Source organism: Drosophila nasuta, chromosome X, assembly GCF_023558535.2.
Source record: "Drosophila nasuta strain 15112-1781.00 chromosome X, ASM2355853v1, whole genome shotgun sequence".
Taxonomy (NCBI): Eukaryota; Metazoa; Arthropoda; class Insecta; order Diptera; family Drosophilidae; genus Drosophila; species Drosophila nasuta.
In genome coordinates this window covers 13,801,565-13,828,631 of record NC_083459.1, presented here as the reverse complement: position 1 = coordinate 13,828,631, position 27,067 = coordinate 13,801,565, and the positions used below count along the sequence as shown (strand labels likewise).

At 36.1% G+C, this 27,067-nt stretch overlaps 1 protein-coding gene across 6 annotated transcripts in view; it reads right to left on the bottom strand.

The window, feature by feature from the left end:
* Positions 1-23,196, bottom strand: part of LOC132795160 (uncharacterized) — a 125,323-nt gene extending 102,127 nt beyond the window's left edge. For 2 of the 6 annotated variants that reach the window (XM_060805700.1, XM_060805698.1), the window contains exon 1: positions 23,088-23,190. The gene's annotated coding sequence lies outside the window, so the exon portion shown is untranslated. Of the gene's footprint in view, positions 1-23,087 lie in introns of all 6 variants that reach the window. The other 4 variants (XM_060805697.1, XM_060805699.1, XM_060805695.1 and 1 more) reach the window with 4 other exon arrangements.
* Between the last annotated feature and the right edge of the window lie 3,871 nt (positions 23,197-27,067).

Genomic DNA, 27,067 nt, shown 5'->3' with positions numbered 1-27,067 from the left:
GAGATGGGAACGAGAACGAGTTGGCAAAAAAAAAAAGAAGAAAAGAAAAGTAGAAACTAAACTGGGGTTCGCTTTGGTTGCCTGGGCAGAAAACAGTTCGCGAGCGCCACAGGAAAACCATGCAGAGACATCAAAATAAACTGACATTTTCTTCTACAACTTTACTTCTGCTGCCGTTTTCTTCGCGTTCTTCTTTTTTTCTGTGCGCTGCACGAAATTGAGCACACGAATGGCAAAAATAAGCCAAAAGCTAGAAAAAACAAGCCCAGAAGCAGCGCACAAAAAAAAAAAAAAAAAAAAAAAAACAGTAGAAAAAATAGAAAAAGCTCAAACGACATGCGGAAATCATGTCAGATGAAGCAGCAGCAGCGACAGTGACAAAAAATCACAATAAAGGGGCAAGTGAACGACTATCATTACCCTGTACAACTCCAAAATATGCCAAATAATTGCAGTAGAACCAACTTAACATCTATCCTAAAAAAGTGCAAATAAATGCAGCAAAACTTTCAAAACGCTTTCCTTTGAATAGCTGCTAATAAAGTAAACACTTTAGTGTTACTTTTATTAACATTTAACCTTAAATAAATAAATATCTAATATATTGCTGTAAACTTCCCATTGCTTCTAGCATTTACAGGGTATGTTGCTGAAGCCAGAAAAAAAATCAAGAAAGAGCTCCAGCTGTAACATCAACGCGGCTGGCATAGGAATACGAAAGAGCGCGAATAAATGGCAGCGCTCACACACACACACACACACGCACACACATGCAGCTGTGAATGCAGATGGGCTGATGAAATAACTAAAGAGAGAGAAGGAGAGAGTGAGACAGAGTTGACTTGGGGTCGCACTTGCAACATGCAACATGGGCAACTGCGACGCGAACAATCGCATGTTGAAAGGAAACGAAAAGAGTTGTACGCCATTGCCACCGACGTCAGATGACGCACAGTGTGACCAGATGCGAGCAAAAGTACGCAAGCACTAATAATATACGAATCTCTACGCCAAAGAATCAATTTATCACTTTATAAACCATTTATATTTTTAAATGTCTGTCACATTGATCAACTTTATTAATATATATAATACAAATCATATTACTATATCAATATTGCACTTACACTCTATTTAAAATTGATTTCACATAAATTCTACTCTAAACAATATTTCTTAAAATTGAGCTGTCAATTTCTAAACTAATTTCGTTCTATTCCATTTTCATCTCATTAACTAAACAATCAGTTAAAATTTTGTATTTCCACTATCATTAGTAATAATTCAAAATAAATTTTATTTAAAAAAAATTCCTTGAAGTTGGGCTAACAAATTTTGAGCAATTAAAAACTTTTAACTTGCATTTAAGTTTTCTAAATAAATTTTCGCCTCCTTCCTTAACTAAACACATTATACAATTTCAGTCAACAATCGGATTTACAATTTTTTTTATATTTTCATTTCTTGTTTTTTATTATCAGTGCTTAATATGAAGCTGTCAAAGTTGTAGCTACTCATTGATTAGAGGATCAAAATATGTTCACTCTATTGAATATTTATGACAATACAACTCTTCGGAATATCACTTAAAAATAGTTCTTCAATTCTGTATCATTAAAAACGAAATATATATAATTAATTTCTGAAATATCAGACAAATTAAATTTATTGAACCACGAAAAGATATCGAATTCTTCCCATATCTTCAATTGCAATTTCATTGCATTCTCATAAGGTTTCGGACACTGTGCGCGACAGCTGGCAAATGGCAGCTGGCATTGTCATTATTATTTGCGCTCGTTTAGTGCTTGGGCCGTAAGTGCATGGTAATGTTTTAGAAAAACGCGACACAGACGCTCCGCCCGATAAGGGCCAACAAAGAGGCCATAGAGAGCAGAGAGCAGAGAGCGAAGAGCGTTGCCATATCAATTTTCAATTTCCACAGCACCAAATACAAAAATAAAAAAAGCCTGTCAAGTGTCAGAGGGGGGAAGAAGGGAAAAGAATGCGACAGAAGCGGCGCCTGATGCGATTAGAAAATATCCGAAATCAACATGTCGAGACAATGAAATGTGACTGTAACTCTGTAAGGACAATCGACTCGATGCTAACTAGCCAGAAAAGAGACAGAGAGAGAGAGAGAGAGAGAGAGAGATAGCACTAGAGAGCGAGCGAATACAATGCGATGTCAAACGCTTGGCCCAGTTGCTAGTTTGATTTATGAGCCCCAAATACTTGGCCATTTTCATTTTATATTTGAAGGTCCTGGGCCAACGATGATCATCGGTTGGCCAGGTGGAGACACAATTGCCAATTGCCCCAGCCAACAAAATGCTGGCCAAAACAAATATTTGCTGCCACTACCCAAAACACTCACATACTCACACTCACACACACACATGACTCTCGACGGATTTGTTTTTGCATTTTTGCCGCCGCCCACAAAAGTTGCCCCCATGGCAACATTTTTGAGTTGAGCTGACATTTTGTCTAAATATTTGCAACATTCTCGTAATTTGCGTGTTGCCCCATTTTGTGGCAGTTATCAATATGCAACCCGTCTCCACTCGTTCACTCATTCATTCATTCATTCATTCATTCATCCAGTCTCTTCGAATATTTCATTTCCTAAGCTGCTTTTTTGTTTTGCTTTTCATTGCAATTCATTTCATTTCCTGCTCTCGTTTTGAGCTTCATTCACTTTTTGCCAGTTATTTCAATTAAAGCAAAAGATTAAGATTTCCCCCACACCCTCCATCGACAATAACTTTTGTTATTTCTGTGCAACGTGCAACATAATATTTTTCTTGTTGCATTTTGCAGCTTAATTAAACGGTATTCAAATGTTTTGCAAATTAGTTGAAGTCGTTTCACTATCTCTCTGTTATGGCTGCATTTTAATCAACGAAGAAAGCACAAAATGCGAGGAAGCAAAAACAAAAACAAAAAGAAAAAACGAAAGGAAAATATAAATTGAAACTTTATAAATGATAGAGGAAACTTCAGTTTTTATTGCTGTCGATAAGTCTGACTCACAAATAAAACAAATGAGTAAATTAAAAAAACCAAAAATAAAGAAACGAGGGAAGAAAATCATAATATAAATATAAATCTTTTACGTTTCTATCTATGTATTAGAATATTCTAAAAAATATACCAAACTAATATACCCCAAATATACCAAATACTATATTTGGTATATTGGTTTGGTATTAATTACATGCAATAGAGTACTAAATGTACCAAAAAATCATATTCTATAAATATACGACAAAAATACTGAAAGGAACTTAAGACTTTAATTGGTATATCAATATTTTACTATATTAAAAATATACCAAAAATTATAACATATACCAAAAATATATATATAAATATAAAATACTAAAATACACCACAGCTTATACTTATGTATATGTACATAATATAATCATTATTCGAAAGCTAACGCAAATGAAGAAATTAATAAATAGACTAATGTTAAATTGACCACAAAATTTGTCACTAATTTAAAAAAGATTAAGCATTTAAGTAAACAAACAAAATTATTGAAAACAATTATAATACAATTATACTATACAAAACTTAGTTATATTGCAATGAAAGTAATATGGAAAATAGAACAGAACCAAATGTTAAATTGGGCACAAAAATGTGTTTCAAAAAACAAAATCTGACACTAATTTAAAAAATAATAAACATTTAGGTAAACAAGCAATAAAAAATATAATTCAATTATTATATTAAACACAACTTGCTAAGAAAAAACTGACCTGAACAGTGAAAATAATATTTGATTAAAAATAATAAAGCCACTAATTAAAAACGAATATAGAAATTAAACATAGAATGAAAGTGAAATTGGGCACACAACGCAAAAAAGAAAGAAAGAAAGAAAGAAAAACTGTTGCTAAATTAATTTGCATATTAGATTAAATGATGCAATTTGGGGCAACAATTTTAGCGGCACAAATTAATAATTAATGCAATTCTAATTCAATTAACCCTAATGTAATTATTAATTGCATTGCACTCACACATACAAACACAAACACACACGCTGGTCATTAATGGGTGAATGGCCCCAAAAAGTATGCAAGTGACGATGCGTGGCAAACTAGCTGCCACATGCCACCTGCCACTTGCCACATGCCACATGCCACTTGTCAGCTGCTGTTGCCTGCTTGAGTCAATAGCTGCACTTGCAGATCAAATCGCATGCGACGATATCAAATTAATTGGGGCGTGGCAGAGGAAGAGGAAGAGAGAGAGATCCCTTGGCTCATTAGCCTTGCCACGTTGACACACATTGATAAGCCAGTGTGTATGTGTGTGTGTGTTTGTCGCGATGCAAGTCTAATTAACCCGCTAATGTCATTTGCAGCGAAGGGCGCTAATTAAGCTCAAAAATGGGAAAAAGTGCTGCTGCCTGCGGAAAAGGTCAAAGCATAAATCAAGGAGCGCTCGGCTCGCAAAGAGGATAGTAAAACCATTGCCTTTACCGTTGCAATTGCAATGGCCCACTTTTCTCTCCAACAAAGATATAAAGAGTAAGCGAGAGGAGGACAAAGAGAGAGAGAGACAGACTGAGAGAGAGAGAAAGAGAGTGAGAGTGAGAAAGAGCGCGTGCTCTCGGCGAATGCCACAATAAATTTGTTGTTTGCTGCTGCATTTTTCTTTTCTCTTTTTTTGTATTTTTCTCATCCCATTTTCATGAGGAATTGCTGTGGACTTTTTTTTGTCTTTCCTTCTGTTTTTTTTTTTTTTGGTTGACTCAAACTAAATCTAAGTGCATATTAGTCAACGCTACCGCTGTCTTTGACTGGCCCTGGCCTGTGAGGCAGCAACAGCAACAGCAGCCCGGGAGCTGCCATGTGACACAATTTTCGCAGCGCCCGGTTTGGGGTGACAGCGGCAACGGCAACGGCAGCGGCTGCACAATGTATTTCAAGTGGAGCGAGCGCAAATAAAATTAAAAACAAGACGCGCAAAACAAAAATATGGCAACGCTGCGGCGCCGACCTCGTTTCGGTCTGGCCACAATGGCTAAAAAGACCCGAAAAGTGAGGCCAACAGCACAAGATACGCGAGAGAGGGAGATGTTCATTTTTTTGGGAGGGTTTGGGTTTGGGTTTCGGTTTCGGTTTGGGTATTGTGATGGCACTGTGATGGCGCGACTTGTTTTTCCACTTTTCGACGATGTCTGTCCGTCTGTCTGTCTGTCGGCGGCCGCTGCCAACACTTGGCGACCTCTGCTGCTGGCGTTGCCATTTTGTCATTGTTTGCATTTGGCGAGCGCCTTTGTTTTATGCCCCCAAACTGCAGCAGCAACAACAACAACAACAACAACCACAACAACAACAGCAGTCACAACATCAACAGCGGCCATCTGAATCAACTTGAAATGCTGCGCAAACACACACAGTCAGAAAGAACCTAACTAAACTACAAGATGCCCAGCAAAACGACGTAGAATCTTTGTAATTCCCAAGTGGTTTAATTGTATAGCAAAGCAACCTAATAATTACGGGCGCTCAACGTAAGACATTGCCAACAAGAGGCTTAAGGCCTTAAGCTAGACTACACTTCGTCAAGATCTGCTGAAAAATTTATCAATAAATCTCCTTCATCAACAATTGTTTCATCAAACTTCCTCTATCGTATCAGCTATATAGTTACAGCTTTGGCGCCCAACGTTAGGCAATGAATGTTGCTGGCATTGCCAGCAAGATGCTTAAAATCGACTACACTTCGTCAAGATCTGCTAAAAAAAAAATAGATCAATAAATCTTCTTGACCAGCAAATATTCCATCAGACTTCGTCTAGAGTATCAGCTACATAATTACAGTTGTGGCGCCCAACGTAAAGCAATGAATTGAACTACCAAAACTAGCTTAACATTTTTAGAATCAACAGCAATCCAACATAATACATATGCAAGACATTAAACACTATCCTCATTAATAAACTCAGGCGTCCAACGTAAGACAACGGAGTAAACTACACTAGCTTGCGTAACTTTTTCAAAACCAACAAAACTCGAACAACATACATATGCTAGAAATTAAACACCATCCTCATTAATACTATTATAATTACAGCTCTGGCACTCAACGTGCGTAGCAAAAAAACTTCTGCATGTTACGCAGAACGCAGTGAAGTCATAGTTCAACAGCTGCTCACAAATGCATAATAAGCTTAGACCAACAATTAACTTTAACCCAGCTACAAGTATTTATTTTTGATACCCCTCAAGGGAACAAGTTTCAATTACTTAAACATAAACGCAAACAGGTTAGCAGTGAAACAGGTTCTCAAACGCTCAACTTAAATATTTAATGAACTTTATACTAAAAACAAAAAGCTCATCAAGTGAGCAGTAAATCTTCCCCCTACAAAAAAAAAACAAAAACTTGCATATAGTTGCAAAGTAAGATAAGGGGGAAAAACACATTTTTTGTGTATAGTAAAATGCGGATTATTCAGAGACGGTGTCGTAAACATTTCTATTGCTTACATGAAAGTATTTGCATCAAACTTTATATGATGACTTTACGTTCATTGCGTCTCTTCAATTTGTTCATAGTTGCGGCGATAATAAACTTTAGCTGTGTTCTCGGAAATGTTTTTATGACGCATGATGAGCTGCTTTTGCAATAAACTCTATTCAATTAGCCTACCCTACGCTTTACTGTGATTACAGGGTATGCGAAAAAAAAATAAGCTGCAACTTGTGCGGCACACATTTTTATAATTCCAAGACAAGTCCGAGCGAGAGTTGAGCTCGTTTGTTTATTAGGCTTCCCATCTTTATTTTTTTGGTTTCAGCATTGTTTTTATCACTCGAAATTTTTTTCCTTTGCATGCTGCATGCTCAGGAAGTCAGGAGCTCATTGAGTTGCATGCCGACAACTTTTTGTCATATTTGCTGGCACCTTTGTCAAGGACGCAATTTGCCTGGCATCTTCTTTGGCCGTTTATTTTATTTTGTTGCAGCATCATGTTCTTTTTTTTTGTGTGTGTGTGTGTGGTCGAAATGAAATCGTTGCAAATGTTGCAGAGGCTGTGGCTGTGGCTGCTGCCTCAGCTGATGACGTTGACGCGACCGGAAGTTGTGCAAAATTTAAAACGGAAGTCAATTGTCAGACAGCCAGCGCAATGGTCGTCGCCGTCGCTGTCGAGCCGGAAGCAGCAGCTGCAGCACTGCCATTTTCGGTCATAACGACACACACACTGACACACATTTATGCATGCCGAAGCACGAGCTGAATTTTCTGTTCTGTTTTGTTTTTTTCGCCTTCTTTTTTATCCTCGCTGTTGCTGTTGTTGTTTTTTTATTGAGTTATTGGCGCATTCATTTGCCATACGCCGCATGCAAGATTTATGCCCGCCATGTGTCATGTGGCTAAAACAAACAGTCCAGAGTCCATAGCCAGCCAGCCAGCCAAGCTTTCAGGCATATTCCACAGCCAGAGCCAATCGGGCGGACAGAGCGACAGTTAGCTAGCCCCAAAAGCGGCCCCAAATTGTTTAAAAGCAGCGACAACAACTTTGCGGCTCAAATATGTTCCACATATCTCACTCGCTCGCTCTCTCTCTCTATCTCTCTCTTTCTCTTTCTCACTTTCTCCCACTTCTCATTTCTGTCTCTGTCTGCTTTGGCATTTCCTTTCATTTGCTATTGGACCGATTCAGTCTCTTTTATTTTATTTTTTCTCTCTTTTTTTTTGCATACGTAATTGCAATGGATTTTTGGTCTAACAGACGGCAGGCTGCATCAGATACCAGGGTTGCCATTCGCCGCGAGAATTTGCAATGATTTAATCTATGAAACGTGTGAATAGAATTATGCAACGTTGCTGTTGATTGCCTGCCAATTGCCTGCTCGCCACAATCAACTTTCATCTGCTAACCATAAATCCCATTTTAAAGCAGGAGTTATTTCGATACCCTCAAAAAATCGACTACCTATTTAAAGCTTTAAAGCGACTTGAGTATTAAATATTGCCAAAAGTTTAAAGAGCGGCTTAAAGTGCTTCAATTAGCTTCGATTAACAGACTATGAAAACATTTTTAGCAGCTTAATGTAAGTAACATGTAAAGTCACTTTCAGCAGCTAACTGTTAATCACATGTAAAGATACATAAGTATGCTAATAGTAGATTAAATAACTGTTAAGTAACAGTTAAGCATCTTTTGAATAACTGTCACGCAAATGTTAAGCGAATGGTGGTGTTAACCGAATGTAAAGCTACATAAGTATGTTAATAGTATGTTAAATAACTGCTAAGTTTATGTTAAGTAACCGTTAAGCAACTTTCACGCATTGCCGAGTAACTGTTAAGTAACTATAATGCTAAGTAATTGTTAAGTAACTGGTTAGTAACTGTTAATTAACTATTAATCAACTGATAAGCAACTTTTAAGTAACCGTAAAGTAACTTTTAAATAATTTTAAGTAACTGTTAAGCAACTTTTACTTGTAAAGCTACAGAAGTATATTAATAGCTTTTTAAATAACAGTTAAGTAACTTATAGGTAACTGTTAAGTAACTGTTAAGCAAATTTGAGCAACTGTTAAGTCAGGTAACTATTAAGTAACTGTTAATCAACTGTTAACAGCATGTAAAGTAGGTCTTAAGTAACTTTCAAGTCACTGTTAAGCAACAGCAACTACTTGCAGGGTATTTCGTAGTCATCACTTCTCTTCAACTGATACACGCGCATATTAGTGGCATGATATATGCACAATGCGAATTTTGGTGTCCATTAAATATGCATTATTTGTGGGGTAATTAAATTCCAATTAGAACTAAAATGTGTTTCAGGTGAAATATATATATTTCGGATAGATTCGCTGTGGAAAAATATAATTCAGCTAATGATCATGACGTTGATTAAGTGAATTGTATAAATTACACCAGCAAAAATAGTGTGACCATGTGCGAAAAGCGAGAGAAAGGGAGGGGAATAGACACGCACACACACACACATCCACACACACACATACACATATAACAGTAGTGTGTGAAAGCGAGTTGACAAATGATTTTTGCTGCGGCCAAAAGAAAATGCAGGCACAGCTGTCTCCGTCAATTGTAAATTCCATAAGTATGAGAGAGTGTGTGTGTGTCTGTGTGTGTGTGTGACGTGTGTGTGCGCTGTGTTAAACCACAACGGAGCATAAATTTATATTTAATTATGAATAAATTTTGCAAGCGCATTAAATTTCATATTTTCAACTCATCAACGACAACAAGCTGACAAATGTTCTCAGTCAATGATGGACTACAAGATGCGCTGTAATTGCTGATTTATGACTGACAACTTCTTGAATTCATTCATTAATCCAACACATCTTTAATGGGCAAGCTCTTCGATCAGAGATCGCACTTTAATTTATTATTATGATACCCAATTGGCATCAATTTTAATGGGTATAACGCATTATAATAACGGTCAACGCCTCACGCGTGCTGTAAATCAACAGATAAACGCAACGCTCTCTTTCTCTCTCAAACAATCCTTCCTCCACTTTTGCTCTACTACTCATGCCATCTCTTTCACTCTCTCTCTCTCTCTCTCTCTCTCTCTCTCTCTCTCTCTCTCTCTCTCTCTCTCTCTCTCTCTCTCTCTCTCTCTCTCTCTCTCTCTCTCTCGTGTCGTCTCCTTCTACATTTTGTGTTTCACAGTTAATATGGGTTTCGTCGAGCGGAGTTGGACATTCGGTGGCTTCTGGCCCCGACAATACACAATTCGTTAAATGCACTGCAAAATTTATTTATGATGCCAACACACAAACAATAAACAATTTGGTCAGCCAAAGGGGCGATTGAGGGGCTGACACTGAAGTGGGTGTTATGGCCACAACTGAGTCAGCATTGGGTTTATACACACACTTTTTTTTTTTTGGCTTTTTCAGCTTACGCAGGAAACATTTAATTGCACATCAAATGAACTTTAATTTCATTTTAATTGCTAAGCAGGTTTTTCACTCATTGCGAGCCGACAAAAGCACTCAAAACATTTCCGAGTATTCGCAATTCAATTAGCCAAAAGTGTTGCAAAAGCAGAACCGCAAAATGTTCGAATGTTCCATTCGACAACTCGACAACCTGCTAAACGTACAAATACTCGTATTTTAATTAAAGTAACCAGTCAATGTGATATCGACACAAGACATTCAGAGAATTTCTCATGCTAATTTAAATTTGCATCAAGATAAATAATGCTATTGAAATAACACATGAAACTTGACGCGCTGTTCAGCTCATTAAATTAAAATAACAAAATTCTCACGCCCACTTTTTTTTACCTGATATCCACAAGGTAAAAGGGTATCATAAGTTTGTGGCAAAAGGAAATTTATAATTATATTTTTGAATATTGCCATGTTACTTTTTTTTAACGGGTAAAGAAAGATTGTTTCTGCCAAGTCGCAGTTGCTTTGGTTAACATTCTGATGTTTTTCTATTTTATGGTTTACTTTGATAATATAATAGTATATAAATATACCGAATATAATCTTTAGTGTAGTTAGATTTGGTTTACAATATGGTATATTTTATACTCTATGGCATTGAATATAAAAGTATATTGACATTCTAAATGCAGTTATAGTTGCATTGGTTAACAAATTGGTATATTAATGGTAATAGTATATGAACATATGAAATATAACTTTCAGTATATTGTTGTATGTTTGGTATATTTTATGAATAATAAACACGCGGCTAACCTACAGTCGAGCGCAGTCGACATTGTGGTATATTTTCTACTCTATGGTATATTTTTAATATACCAGTATATAGACATACCAAATATAACCTTCAGTATATCTTAGTTTTTATTGTTGAAATATTAACGTGGTATATAACTCACACAATATGGTATATTTTCTACTCGATGGTATATTTTGAATGTAATAGCTCACAAACTCTTCTAAAGCTCACTCACTTGTTTATTTGATTGAGAGTACCAATTTTATAGTTGTAATTAAACATCAACAATAAACAAAAAGAAAACAAACAAACAGCTGAAAAGAAAGTGAATTACATGCAAAATTGACAAAATACCCAAACAAAAAAAAAAAAAGAAATTGTAAATCCATAAATACTCAGCTCAAGAGCTCAAATGGAATGCTATTCAATTGCAGGGCTGTCGCTAATTTTTTATGACGACAAATTGTCACCTTCCCCCCCCTTCTCAGGCGTCTCACGACACAAGATGCGTCGGCCATCTTTAATGCAGGCACTTTCGATGGGGCTTAAATGCTTTTGATGTTTAATGCTTGATAAACGTCGCCTGCGGAACAAAATGCCAAACGGCAATAAAGTTTAATAACCTAAAGGAATTGCTAGGTGTCGAAGGGAGGCGACAAACAAGACGAAGACGACATCGGAGACGTCTATAATCAGCATCATCAACTGGCATCATCGTGTACATAATTTGCCTTTGCCTCCAACACACACAAACATAAAGCGGAGCTGTATCCATAGGCGCTAAGCTGTTTAAGTGTAAATGACGTGAAAATGGGGCCTCCGAATGAAAAGTGTGGCAAAAGCGACGAGGCGACGACAAAAGGGGCCGAAAAACTGAAACTGAAAGATGTTTTTTGAGCCCATCGTCATCATCTTTGGCAGGCGACAAAACATAAAAAATAATATATATACAAAAAAAAATACATATATATATATATACTTGTATAATTTATATATATCGCTTGTGAGATGAAAAGGTTGCCCAAGGCAAAAGCGTGAGCGAGAGAGGGGAAGGGAAGAGAAGCATAGCTTCGCAACAACATGCCCGACAAATTGTGCATGAAAAAATATTTTGTATAGATTTATTTATGATGACGATTAACAATGAGCCACCAGCGTGAGGCGTGAGAAGGAGAGTCACTTAAAAAGTTGTATACAACAACATAAAAAAAAAAGAAAAAGAACTGAAATGAAATGCGAACCAAAAAGGAAAAGTGAAGCGGAGAGGCGGCAAGCAAAGTATTTTCCACGAGAGCAGAAAAGTAAGTAAAGTATTTCGAATGCCATTCAACTTTTTCATCTTTTTCCCGTTTTGTGAAAAGGTGTGAGGTGCTTCTTTCCCCCTCCTTCGCCTTCCACACGCTTTTCCCTCTTCAGTTTGCGTCGGTTAAACTTAGCTCGTAATTTTCATAAATCAACATGGGCTTTTCAATTGAATTCTTTGTGCCCGCTTGCCTGTAGCCTGCCTCACACAATTTTCATTTTTATAATTAAATCATAAATTATGGGCGCACATGGAAAGCGGCTCAATAGAATTTTCTCAACTCGACCCCGACGCGACTCCAACGCAATTCGATTCGCATCGCGTCCCCTCAGTGGACAGCAGCAGCGAGAGAATTTCAAAGTATGAGAACCGAAAATTGAATTATCGCCGTGGCACAAAAAATATAAAAGAAAATTATATAAAATGCCAAAGCGAAAAAATGACAGTGACAAAGTTTTATATTTTTTTTCTTTTATTTTTTTTTTTGAGGGTCGTCTAGCATTGAGTCCGAATTATGAGCAATTTGATTCAGTAAATTCAACTTCAATCGATTCAACTCGATTCGATACGCTTCGATTTAAATGCAATTATTCAAGCGTTTCGGTTTCGATTGCAACGCGAGACAGAAAGAGAGACAAACGTTTTTGTTTAATCAGCAAAAAACGTTTTTGCAATCCAATTAAAGTAATTAAATACTTTACAGCGCCGGCATAAAGCGCACACAAACAGTTCATCATAAACTTAATCAATTATTTATAATTACCAAAACTGTTTTCGCAATGTTCACGACAAAATAGGGCTAGAAAATGTTAGAAAATTGCTAAACGAATATCATTACCGACTTAACAAAAAGCAAGCATAAAATTCCAAGAAAATTGTATATTAAAAGGTATTAACTGGCATTCCCTTCGTTATTCAATATTGTTAAATTGCTCAGGCTGTAAAATATTTCAGAAATTACGTCGAAAAACATTTGATAAAATGCTACAGAAAGCCTTGGCGAAAATTTCCAAAACAATTTGCTTAAAATTACCCAAAGCATTCATCAAAGAATTCCAAGAAAAATTCTTCTTAAAAGATTTCATTTGCATTCCATTCGCTATTCAATATTTTTCATTTAATCAAACTCGAAATTATGTTAAATGCCATAGGAAAAAATGTTATACAACTGTTATATAAATATCTTGTAATTTCTTTAAATTTTTTTAAATTGTATAAATTTATTATAAGCATATTTCAGTAAATTTAGTAATTAATATTAAAGGAATTTATATCGATAGACAACACAATAAAATATAACAGAAATGAAGTAGAATAACACACGCGAAAATTATAAACAACTGTTAAAATTACAGAATTCAACTGTTAAATAACAAAACAGGAAATGTTAAAAAAATTATATAAGCAAATGTTAAAATTGCAAAAATTATTAACAATAACATATTCGAAAATGTTAAACAACAACAAATGTTAGTAAATAAGCAACTGTTTACATAACATAAATTGTTAAATAAAACACTTTAAATATAACAGAACAAAAACTGTTAAATCAACTGTTAAATAAGCAACTGAAAACGTAGCAGAAATTATTTTAAAAAACACACGCGAAAATATTAAAACAACTATTAAATAATCAACTGTTAATATAATAATTATGTAGAATAACGTACGTGAAAATGTTAAGCAACTGTTAAGTATTATATGACAATAAAAATTGCTAGAAATTTGCAGGCAATTTGCTTCAATCTACTCTAAGCATAGTTCAGATAATTCCAACAATTTATCAAAATTCCCCCGCAATTAAATATTGTTAATTTGCTTTCAAATGATTGGCGCTGCTTTAAATACAAAATGCAGTAAAAATGTATACGTTAAATGGATTGTATAATAACTCTTTGGCTGCCAAAAGACGTCGTAAATTATTGGCATAAATATTATTTGCATTCGATTTGCAATTTATTGAGGTTGCACTGTAAATATAAATATATGCATATACTACATATATAGAGATGTGATCACGCGCTCATCCCAATCAATGTGAATGCTTCTACATATTATAATAAAAGCAGCAATAGCAACAACAATTAAAAAAGCATTTGTTTATTTTAGCTTATGAATGCGAGTAAGCCCGTATTTACCCGTATTTAAAAACGAGATAGCCAATTGGGGATTTTGTTATGGACTTTGCTCTTTTCTTTGTTCTTTGCTATTGTTGTTGTTGTTGTTGTTGTTGTTGTTGTTGTTGTTGTTGTTGTGTGTATGTGTGTTTGTGTGTGTGTCTGTGTTAAGCAGAGTTATCAATTGACTTTGTGTGGAGCTTATAAAGTTGCAGTTGAAGTGATTTGATGCTTGAATTGCTTCAAACGATTTGATTTCGATTATTAAAATGTATTTACAAAACATCATATTGAAATCAAATATCGAGCAAAAGCAAAAAGTACAAAAAGCAAAAGCAAAAACCTATTCAATTTCCAAAACGAAATGTCTATGAAATTGTCACCGAGTGAGTTGCCAAATTAAAAAGGGAACGAAAGCAGAGCAACATGCCACAAACACACACACTCACACACACACACAGCATTGAAGTTGTCTGCTTCTGACTGTGACGGTGGCGCCACAAAGTGGAACTGCTGCTATTGGAGAGAATTGGATAACCTTGAAATGCAGCCATGTCTGCCAACTTTATAAACGGATGTGACAATTGAATTGTCGAGCGCTGTAACTGCAACTGCAACCGAACCAAAGCTGCCACACACACACACACATACACACAGCATGCCAGCGAAATTTGTCATGTCATGGCACGAATGTGGCTACAGATCTAGTTTGGATTACAGCTTAAAGACCCAGAGCCAAGAGGCGACCCCCCAAAAGTCGCATTGCTTTTCAATTTGATTCGCTTTCAGATACGATTACAAATGTGAAAATGTGAATACCGCTCTCCCTCTCTCTCTCTCTCTTTCTTTCCCTCTCTCTAAGGGGAAAATGCAATGACTTCGGGGCACTACAGCAAACTAGTTACCAATCCACCTCCTCACTTAGCTTGTGTGTGTGTGTGTGTGTGTGTAAACCTTCAGATAACATGCGATTTGTGTGTGCTGCAATGTAACTGCCACATGCTGCAATGCTGCATGTTGCACGCTGTATGCTGCACGCTGCACGCTGCCAGTGAAGTGACTGTCGCATTTGTAGAACAAACAAATTGCCGTGCATAAATTTCACATACTTGCGACTCGTGATATGAGCACTCGAGTGCTTAAACAAATTATCACCACAATAAGTTATCTCACTTAAGTTTTGCTAAAATATTTGCGAGATAAACAAATAAATATATGAACAGTACGATAAGAAAACTAGCTAAAGCTAAAGAATTCGTAAAATTAAAATTTCTGCAAAATTTTCAAACATACTTTTATGTTAATTTATCATTTCTACTGATTCCTTTAATTCTCATTTCGCTTGGACTAAATTTCGTTAAACCATTTGTAAGATAAATAAAGAAAAGTGACTAAAACTAAAAAGTACAAACAATATATTAAATATAAAAAGTCGAATCTTTAATTTAAATAATTATTTCCGCTGTTTGCTTTGAATTTTAACTCTGCTAATAGAAACTATGTAGAATAACATACGCGAAAATGTTAAACAACTGTTAAATAAATTACTGTTAATATAACAGGAGTCATGTAAAACGCACAAATGTTCAGCAACTTTTAATATACAAGAAAATATGTAGAACAACATAAAAATAAAAAGTCTAATCTTTAATTTTAATAACAGCGGAAAGTCTGTCTTCTTCGAATTTCAACTCTGCCTTGGCTAAGATAAATGAACATTACAATCAGTTATCTTTCATTAGTTGAACTACTAAATTTAGCTCAAGTGTTAGTCAAATAAATAAATTCAAGCGATAAAAACGAACTGGTAAGGAATTTTTAAACCAAATATATAACAATATTGAAAATAGCAGACTAAAAAAATTCCATCAACATTTTTCAATTTTAATTCTCAAATAATCCTTTTCCTTTAAGTAATCCTTTATTTCTATTTAAAAGCCGCTATATTTCTAATAAGTAAATGAATATATAAATGTATTTATTATTGATAACCAGAATTAGCTAAAGTATTCCATTTCATTTAGTTCACAATTTTATACGAAATTAAAAGGCTCACATTTCATTAATCCTTTCTGCAGTCTTCGGCACAAAGTTACTTCTATTCTCAGCCCGTCGTTTTTGACTTTTTCATCTTAATTTGCTGACATTTTCCCATGTGCCACAGCCACCCTTTAATTTTCTCTTTTATATATTCGCTATTTCCGTGTTTTCTTCTGTCTTCTTGTTTGCTTTGCTTATTTGTTCCATTCTCTAATCTTAATCCACATATAATACTTCTTTGCTATTTACTTTTCACATATTTTTCGCTGAGTTTTGCTACAACTTCCGAGCAAATATTTTGATTTTCATTGCAATTTTCTAATTGCATTTTACTGCCACGCCCAACGCCGCAGCACGCCCCAAAAGTGTCGCGTATGCAGCGCCCTTGAGACAGGCGACGACGACAACGACGACGACGATGAATCAACGTGTGTGCAAAGCAGAGAGAGAGAGAAAGGCATGAAGCAGTGAAAAGGAAGCGATAAAAAATCAACTAACAGCCCGAAGAAAGGCATAAAGACTGCAGGTGCATGAGTATTCAAGTGCGAGAGTGCTAAAGCGAGTACTCACTCTGCAAATACTCGCATATTCGTACTCATGCATGGTATAAATTAAGCCAACAGCAAATTCAATTCAACAGCACATCAATTCAATGCAAATGATTGGCTCATGCGGCGTATGTGCAATAAAAATGCATGCAAAAAAAAAAACAAGTGAGAATGCTACTGACGAGTGTGCCCGACTTTGAGTTACCCGCTAAAATAGAACCAACTTTTTAAAGTATACCCAAAATATATTGCATTAAATTCTGAAATATACTGAAGGTTATATTTGGTATATTGGTAAAGGGATACATTTAAAATATACCATGGAATGCAAAGTATATCAGATAGTCAACCAAGCAAAGAGGGACGATTATTAAAGTATACCAAAAATATACCTCAAAAATACAAAAAAATATATAGAAGGCTATATTTGGTATTTCTACATATGAGATGTTACAGAATATACTAGGTTGCCAGCCAAAGCAAATAAGACTAATGCTTAAAATATTCCGAAAAAATACTGAAATATACCGAACGCTACTTTTGGTATATCGGTATAGTACAAACTAAATTCTTAGGGATTATTATTGTATGTACGAAAAATCAGTTTCAAAATTATGTTTCTTATTACATTTTTTCATTTGGAGGACGGAAGTGGCAAAAATTTAAAATAATCTTGACAACAAGTGCTGTAGAAAAAAATTATAGCTCTATCTATCTATGAAATCCAGGTTTTCATACGCACGAAAAGACAGACGAACAAGCACAACCCTTCGACCCTATGAATAACGGGTAAATAAATATAGGAGATACATTGAATTGCAGGCATTTAAAGAATCGTTTCAAACTTTAAAGCGCAGCGATATTCAAAACGCGCTCAATCATTGACTTTGCGACTGATTATGCAACGGTTGTCACATTTACACGCTGTCGCTTATCTTGAGTTGAAGGTCTCGAAAGCAAACATCTATATGAAATGGGCACAAATAATTTTGAAAATAGAATTTAGCTAATTTCTGAATTGAATTCACTGTATTCACTTCGCCTAGCTTTTGACTATCAATGAGATTGTGGCCCGGCGACTGTTGATAACCTTTGGCTAGAGCAGCTGCGGGTCAAGTCGCAGTCGCCGACGTTGTCGCAATTATATACTAAAAGTACATACTATACTATAGTATATAGTATATTGTATGTGTGTGTGGTGTGTGTGTGTAAACTGTTATTGTGTGACGACTCTGGCGATGTGGTTAAGCAATCCACACGTAATCCAATTTGCTTTCATCATCAGCTTTTGGACATCAAGTGGCTCTATTTTTCTCCCTCTTCCTCTCCCGCATCTCCCGCTATTTCTCTGGTTCTCTTTGAGGCTATCCTTAAACAAAAGACAAGTGCCATCCTTTCGGCGAGAGTTAACAATTGTTTTTGATTATTTAATTTGCCAGACTTTTGCTTTGATTTAGTTTTTCGGCTTAGCTGCGAAATTTACTTGGACAGCAGCTCGAGGCAAAAAAGCCAAACAGACCGCAAGATTTTGCTCCCATCTTCCAACTGTCTCCCTCTCTATTACTCTCTCTCTTTCTCTCTGTCTCTTTCTAGCTGTCTATGTGTGTGTGTGTGTGTGTGTGTTTGTGTGTGCTTATGATTTAGTTCTGCCGCAGTTTGGGGACCTTGAAAATATTGCAGCGCATTGTTTGCTGTTGTTTTACGTTTTTTTTTCTCTTTGTTGCCCACTTTTTTTGTTTTCGTTTTTCTTTTTTTTTTTTTGGCCTCAACCGCAACGCAAATGCGCCACACAGGCGACTTGCTAAAGATGTGCTGCATTCTCTATACCCTGTGTCGGCTACCCAAATGGGGTATATTCGATTAAGAGTATTTATGATTGCAATTGCTTGCAAACTCCATTTAATGGAATTATAAGTTGAAGCTATCAATCATTCAATCATTTGAATTAAATTGCTTGCAAATAATCTAATATATTTAAGGATAATCTTAAATGGAATTTGATGTAACTATAAGTTTTGATATGACTCTATAAATCATTTGTATTAAATTGGTTGCACAATAAAAATGCCATTCAATTGTTTAGATTTTGATTTCATTTAAGTAAACATATTTTCCCAAATGTTAAGATTCATATAAGTTATTATTTATGAAATCATCTGCTCTTCTTCTCTTTCTTATATAGTACTTCAGTTCATGATTTCATGTATTAAAAAAATGTTGTATTAAATTTTGTGCACATTATTTTAAAGACAATCCAATTTTTATTTTTATTGGTAATGTATTTTTAAAGTAATGAACTAAAGTTTACCTAATTATATGATAAATAACATACATGTATTTGTATATTTAAAAAAATAAAAAGTATTTATATGTTATATGTACTTGCAAATTGTGTTCAACTTTTTTAATTGTATATACAGTGTAATTTCAAATGGTTTTTCTACGCATTTCATGAAGTGCATTTCAAGCTTTTTTTTCGACACTATATTTTGCAGTGGAAATGTAGCATACTTTTCAGCGCCAGTTGCTGCAGCTGCCAGAGAGAGAGAGAGAGAGAGATAGGACAGTCGAGGCAATTAGTGTCGAGGGTAAAGGGCAACTGACAAGTCGTGCCAAGTTTTGTCTGCTGCCGCTCAGATGCTGCGCCTTTTGCCTTGGCTTGGCTTGGCTTCGCTGCTCGGACAACAAACGTGCAACATGGCGTGGCAACATTTGTCCTGCGTCCTTGCTGCCTGCCGCCTGGCTGCCCTTTTCTATTTTTCTACTGTGTTGTCTGTGTGCATTCGGCTTGACAGTCGCAGTAACCAAAAGTTCGCTTTGTACCTTTTGTTTTTGTTGCGCTTTACTGATTTCTATCTTTAACTCTCCCTCTCTCACACTCTCTCTATCTTGCTCTCTCTGTCTTGCTCACTCTCACTCTCGCCATCTGTATGGCTGGTTTTGTGCTTTGGGAGCATTTTGAGGCATTTTTCTCGAGATGCATTATTAAAATACGTTGTTGGCCCTTTTCAGCGAAGGCGTTGAACAAATCTCGACGAGTCATTTTGGCGCCCAACCTCGTCTTGGCCTTCACCCCAAACATTCTGCCACCTCTCCAGCCTCTCCAGCCTCTTCAATCCCACTCCTCCCCCGTCATAATGTCTGCAGGCGTCGTTGAAACCGCAATAAATTTTCAGCCACAATTATCTTGTTGCGCATAACTTTCAATCGGAGTTAATTGTTTGACTCACAAAACTTTGCAAATAGTTTTGGATATTGAAGGTCTTAACCTCCCCCATTCCCCATTCCCCACGCCCCTAACTCATCGAAAAGCCATAAACAAAATCAACAGAAAAACAAAAAAAAAAAACACAGAAACAAAACTTGCAAATAATTTGCGTGTGCGTTAGAAACTGGTTTTGATGTGGGCGTAGAATTGTGATTCCCCCAAGCCCCTTCCCCCAAAAAAAAATTCATTGTTAACGAATGGGGTGTTATCTATACTGATTGGCAACACTGGTTGGCATATAAATTAGCCACAGAATGTGTGCGTGTGTTAGAGAAGGGATTATTGATCGCTTAACATCGGCTGAAACACACAAAATTTGCATAACATGGAGGCTAAATAAATTACATATGCCTATGACAGTGGGTTAAGCGCTTCGATTACCGATAAATTATCTATCGATAAGCTTCCCTTCCCCCCTCTCCACACTAAATGATTAATTAAGCTCAACAGTTGAGCTGCGGATTTATGTTTTTGCATTTCAACAAAATAATTTCTATTTAACGATCGGGACATTAATCAAGCTCTATATTCGAAATAAGAACAGGTAATAAATATAACTATGTATATCAATTATTTAAATGCCATTTTCCATGTCGCAAAGCGAACAACGAACTTTGATTAAAAATGCAAAACAAAGGTTGGCAAATGAATAGAGCTAATATGAGTGTGCGGAGGGGTTTCGCCATTATAATAAGCGCATTGTCGTCGGTCGGCGCTATAGCTAAACAGTTATATGTAGGTATAGTATGGTAGTAGTTGGTAAAGTAAAAGTAAAGTAAAGTAATACACACTGACCTGACCTACTCTCCGGTTTCAAGCAGAACAGCACGTCGAACGGGAACAGCGATGCACAGCGGTTGGCGGTAACAGAAAAAAAAATTATATATATATATATATATATATATATATATATAATACGATATATATAAAACGGTTACAAAGTGGAAAACAGAAAAAAAAAGAACAACAAATTTCGTTATAGAAAATAACTATGTAAGTGGCAAGTTGTTGTTGTTGTTGTTGCCGTAGGTTTATAGTATGGTAAGTACGTAGAACTATAGTCGCGAGTATAGTACGAATAACACATATACATATATAGAGCGTATATATGTATGTATATTGGAGTGTTGTATGGAACCCAAAAGTCGACCGCACAGCGCGCACTGTTTGAAGTCGGTTTTGGGTCCTGCTGTGGGAAAGGAACTGGAACTGGAACCGGCCGGAAGACGCGACACGAACTGCGGAGCACGGAGAACGGAGAACGGAGGGCGGAGAGTGGAGGGCGGGGCGGGGCGACGAGACACACGCGATGAAGGCAACAGAAAGCGACTTTTGCCTGACGGACTGTTGCGTGTTTTGCTGGGAGCCAAAACAACTTTGATGTACTCTCTTGTTGTTATTATTACTATTGTTGTTGTTGTTGATGTTGTTATTGTTGTTGTTATGGCTTCTCTATATAGTTTTCTATTGTATTACATTTTATGCGGCTTGACAAAGCGCTGCCACTTAGACAACTGCTTCAACTTGCCATTGTTGTTGTTGGTGGTGTTGTTGTGCCCTGCTTGTTGTTCTTGCTATTATTATTAGTATTATTATTATTGTTATTTAATATTTATAGTGCGGCCGCAACGGCAGCTTCTACACTCGAGGCGTCAGCAAAGACATTATTAGCTATATTGAACGTTGCTACTCAGATTACACTAAGCCAAAGCGAGACGGCACCACAAGCTGCAACTGCCTGTCGATCACACTCTCACTATACTCACGCCTTCTCACTCAAACTCACCCCCACTCTTTGTTTGAGCTGCTGTCAGGCGAGAGAAAGCGACTCATCAAAGCAAACAAGAAGAACAATAAGAATGCGTAAATCGCGACTTTGCTTTTGTGTTCTAATTCTTTGCCAATTAACCGTAAACGGCTTGAGAAACACACACACAAAACGCATTACGAATTGCGAATTGTGTTTGCAAAAGCAATTGGAACTGCTGCAAATATGCAAAAGCAAAAGCAAATATGTAGGTAGCAACGTTCGAATGTAATGAAGCACAGAACGTGGAAAAAGAGAAGTGGGGAAATTACGCCACCTTGCTGATCTCATAATAAATCGAGAAAATTATACGCTATACGCTACTGCAATTAGGAATTATAAATTCACAAATACTTGTAGTAATTGTCATATTATTTTATACGTCGCTTTTCAAATTTGATAATGACTTGACCTTGGCCTCTATTTTTATTTCCTTATTTTCACCTCGATATAAAGACCTACTAATACGTGTTGATCATAATAATAATGATCTCACAAGGTGAACAAATTATTATAGTATTTGTATGCCGACTTTTTTATAGACTAAATTATTCGATAAGTCACAAATCAGAAGAAAAAAAGTTTGGCATGCGTCAGCAAAGGTCGTTTTTGTTTAAACAAATAACACAAATAATTGTGTCAACTATTTAGTATATCTATTTGTTTTTAGTCAACAACAGCAGCAACAACAAAATCACAACAAATAATCATCAAAATCAAGATCAATGTCGATTAGAAGCTACGCGTGTTTGTTCTCTCTCACTCACGTCCTCACTATTGTCGTTCTTTTTACGTACACAAAAATAAAACTGTTAGAAGACGGAGAAGGCGGAGTGAAAAAAAAACAGTTTGATCTCATCGAAATATGCATAAAGCGCAACAGCAACAACAACAACAGAAGCAACACAATCGCGAATTCTCTTTCTTTTTTCCAGCAGCCGCGTCACTTTTCAACTTGAAGATGATTTAATAGTCACACAATAAAAAAAAATATTTGAAAAAAAATTTAAAAAAAAAATACAACACAAAAAATACAATTTGTAGAAACAAAGCAAAGCGACTTTCGCGTATGGAGCAAAAAAATAAACAACAACAACAACAATCACACGTTTTTAATAATTAGCACTTGAATTGTTAAATATGCGAGTCTTGTTTTTTTGTGTTTATTATTTTATGTTGTTTCCATTGTTTTTGTTAATTATTTTTTTTGGTTTTTTGTGCATTGTTTGTGTTTTGATATTGAAAGCCGCTTGGGCAAAAGAAAAACGCAGCTCGCAAACATACGTCAAAATATGCGCCAAATAAATACGAACGAACGACGTGAAATGAAAGACCGCACAAACACCTAACACCTTTGATGCTTCGATTCGCACTGAAACGGCCAGACAGCGACACAGACAGCAAGCGCCTCAGTCAAAAAAAAAAAACCAAAAACCGGTCGCTATTCGTTTCGTTCGGCTTTCGGCTCGTGTGACGTCGTACAACGTGCTCGTTTAGGCTATGTTCGTTCGTTTCGTTTCGTTTTGCTGGAACACACGAATGCCGCAATGACGGGCAGCCTGCCCTAGCTATCTCCCCCGCCACACCTCTTCTCAATCGGTGCATCATTCGCTGCCTAGCTCCATTTCGCCTACTTCCCCCATCTCGCTCTGTCTGCCCCTGGCCCTGTGCGTTGTGCTCTGTCGCACGGTGACGTTTTCAATGCCAAGCAAGCAGCTGTTTGCCGTACGTTTGTTGTTGTTGTTATTTTTCTTTACGTTTTTTTTTTTTTGGCGGCAGCTTCTGACGCTGACGCTCTGCCGACTGCAGTGTTGCTCTACTCCAACTAAGATCAATGCAAAGCCAAGAAATGTTAACGAAACATGCACTTCATTTTCGCTTTTGTGACTTGTATTCTTATTAGCAAATATAAATAATCTTGTCACTTGCTTCGTTTCATTGTTGTTTTGCTTCATTAGTTATGGCAGTTAAGACACAATCATTAGCACGACGCGACATTAATTAACGTACATATATGTTAATTTCGAATTTAGAAGTTTATCGCTAACTTGGCTTTAAATAATATATACGTAACTAATATTCGGTAGCTTCATTTAATTTATTTGAAAAGTAATTATTGCAATTGGCAAAAAGGTGCAAGAGGTGCGTGAGTGCATTCGTATTGTCATCTCTACTCAAAAGTACCGCTAACCATGTTTCACTTTGTCTTCTCATTGGGTTATCTGCACTCTTCACTCTAGAAGCCACGAGGCCAGCTTCAATATTTAAGACGCGTCATGTGCTAATCTATTCGTTAGAGTGGCGCAGCACTAAAGCGATAAGCTCTCACTCCCTCTGGCACATGTAGATGTGTGCAAAGAGGCAAATGCGTAGTGTGCTGAGATAAGATTCAAGGCATCATTGGATTTGATTAAATGAGAATAAGCTAGCTTTAAAAGTTAGCAATACGTTAGCTGTACTTATTTCCTAGTTCAAATAGAAATTGTAATATTTTTTGTGATGCTTTGCACATATGTACATAACTAATACGCCCCGTTGCACATACGCATCACCTACACATAACTGGTTCGGCGCGCTTCATTCAAGCAATCCCGATGAAGTGAACCAAACCCCTCCCCCCAATTGCATTATCGACTCTACTCCAATGTACTGCATCTCCCCTCTCCCATCGCTTCTTGCTTTCCACAACCATTCTGTTCTATGCGGTTTTGTTCAGCTTGCAGACCGGTTAAGTTTGCTTTTCGCTTAATCGACCATCTCACTTCGATATTCATTGTGCACTCTTGCACTTGAGCTCGATTTCCACTTTGTCATCCCCCCCAAAGCCGGCAATTATTTATAGATACACCATCAAAATTTGAGTGAACCGCAATAAGAAATGAAAGAGCAATGACTTTGATTTATTTCGTGCAAAATAAACAAGATTATCAGAATTGTGTTAGAGAGATTAATGCATTAGTCTAGGCAACATAAGTACATTGTGTATTTCTTATCAATAGAGTAATAGAAATATTGTGTCTATTTTCTTAGAAATATTGACGCAAAGCGTGTCAGTTGTCTAGGGTTGTCAACGCACTACAAAAATGAGGCTGGCACCTTTTGTTTACAGCTCTGCCAACTTGTCGCTCGCTAACTGTATTTCTTACTGTTCGCTCTCGCTCTCTCTCTCTCGCTCTCTCTCTTAAAGTTAGTTTCTATAAACACAATTTTCAAGTTCAACATGCGACGCATGCTTCATTTTAATCATATACTCGCGGGCATTGTTTTTGTTATTTTCATTGTTATTGTTATTGTATTTGTTGCTATTTTTGCCCTTTGCTGGTCATTTATGAATGTTGTTGTTGCCGTTCGCATTTAATATGCGGTCTTTATTATACCCTGTAGGCATACAAAACGCACAAAATCGTATCATAAAAATGTCAGCATGTGCTTACGATTCCTTTTCATAGAATCGAATTTCCAGTTAAATTTATTATTTCGAGACTGGCATATTACACGACAAAATCGTGTAGGGTATTTATTTATTTCTTGATTATCTATTTTTTTACTTTTTTTGTTTATTTTTAGTTTTTTGTTTATTTACTTATTTAATTATAGACTTTTTATTAATTTTTTGCCTTTTTTTAATTTTTTGGCGTATAACAAGTAAATATCGGATGGGATTTTTATTTATATTTTGTATATTTTATTTTGCACTTTTTCATTTATTTAATTTTTAGGCGTCAGCTTTTTTATAGATTTAAAACTAACTTTTTTCCTGCATTGTCAATAAACTATTGATTATATTATGACAATCTTGTATTTTTTACAGGTCATAAGCTAAGTCGATCACTTACGTTTATCTACAATGCAAGGTTAGGTGGTAGACTATTAAAATTGTACGAAAAGGAACTACAAAAGTGGCTCATTAATAAAAGTGGCCGCTAATATTTTATAGGGTATTCGTTGGTCGAGCAAATTGCTTGGACATTGAGTCGCCTAGATTTTGCACGTCACACATAGTACATATTGTATTTTTATGGACATTCTCATGCAGCCTAGAGCATAATGCTCTCATATAGCTACAACTACTACTAATACAACTACAACTACTTCTCCTATATACCATGTGTGTGTATGTGTGTGTGTGTGTGTGACGTACCTATATATCAAGAGATAACTGTCGCTGTAATGTAATGTAGTCCATTTGCGACAAATATGCGCAGGCCAAAAATGCTCGGACATTGTACGCTATACAATAGGAGAAATTGTTCGCATATTCATGACCGAATTACCCACATTCAGAAGCTACACACACATAGACAGAGAGACACACACACACACATACGAACACATACATACGTAGCTGGAGTAGAGTCGCCATTTGTGGACAGCAGAACAAACAAAACCATTGAAAGGCACGCAAATCTCAGCTATGACCAAAATATTTGCCAAAGTTCGTGGAGCGCACCAAAAAAAAAAGTCAACAAAACCAACAACAAGCGAGAGAGAGAGAAGGAGACTGGAAAAGAGTGTAAGAGAGCGGAATGTGTGTGTGTGTGAGTGCCAAGAAATCAAAGTGGAGCGGATATATTAGACAGACCAAAGAGGCCAGCAGCAATCGGACAGATCGGCAGCTTTAGCTGTACATGTCTGTGTATGCACATATTAACGTCACACCCACAACACACACACACCCGCACACACAAGCTCTACTCACATGACGCTTGAACCAACTATGTCTATATATTTGCCATCTCTCATTTCGGTTTGTGGCCCAATAAGCACAAAGACAAGCATCCATAAAGTACACACACACACACACATGCAACCTTTCACACACTCACACACACATACGCTCACACTTACATATAGTTGTCCATGTCGATATCGTTTTTGGACACTAATATTTGCCAAGCGTAAAGTAATAAAATATTTCTTCGGTCAATAAATGCAATTGAATGTGAAAAGAGGCAGCGACCAGTCAAAATACCAACAAATATGCCAAAATACGAAAATATAAAAAATAGTCTAGTCGCGGCGTGATTGACTTCCAGAATACCCTAGAAAATCCTAGAAATAATAGAATAATAATAATAATAATAATAATAATAATAATAATAATAATAATAATAATAATAATAATAATAATAATAATAATAATAATAATAATAATAATAATAATAATAATAATAATAATAATAATAATAATAATAATAATAATAATAATAATAAAAATAATAATAATAATAATAAAAATAATAATAATAATAATAACAATAA